At 36.9% G+C, this 241-nt stretch overlaps 1 protein-coding gene across 1 annotated transcript in view; it reads right to left on the minus strand.

The window, feature by feature from the left end:
* The window catches only part of syde2 (synapse defective 1, Rho GTPase, homolog 2 (C. elegans)), a gene marked incomplete in the record, with an annotated part of 47,025 nt that overhangs the window by 18,228 nt on the left and 28,556 nt on the right, over nucleotides 1–241 (minus strand).

The raw sequence follows: 241 nt of genomic DNA on the forward strand, positions 1-241 counted from the left end.
AGTGATAAAACCTCTGAAATATTTGTTGGACATCCTAAAATGTAGTCTAACAGAGAGAGAGAGAGAGAGAGAGAGAGAGAGAGAGAGAGAGAGAGGAGTCAAAAGTCAGTATAGTGACTCATTAATGTCAGTTACACAGCAATATGTTGCTAAAATTAGCCAAAATAAGCTAATGGTAATACCAGACCATCTGTAGAGGAAAAGCAGGAAAAGCTTAAGTGTTCTCAATACACTTAAGCTT

This window comes from Morone saxatilis, unplaced genomic scaffold (assembly GCF_004916995.1).
Source record: "Morone saxatilis isolate NCDOM2014 unplaced genomic scaffold, NCSU_SB_2.0 Contig12, whole genome shotgun sequence".
NCBI lineage: Eukaryota > Metazoa > Chordata > Actinopteri > Moronidae > Morone > Morone saxatilis.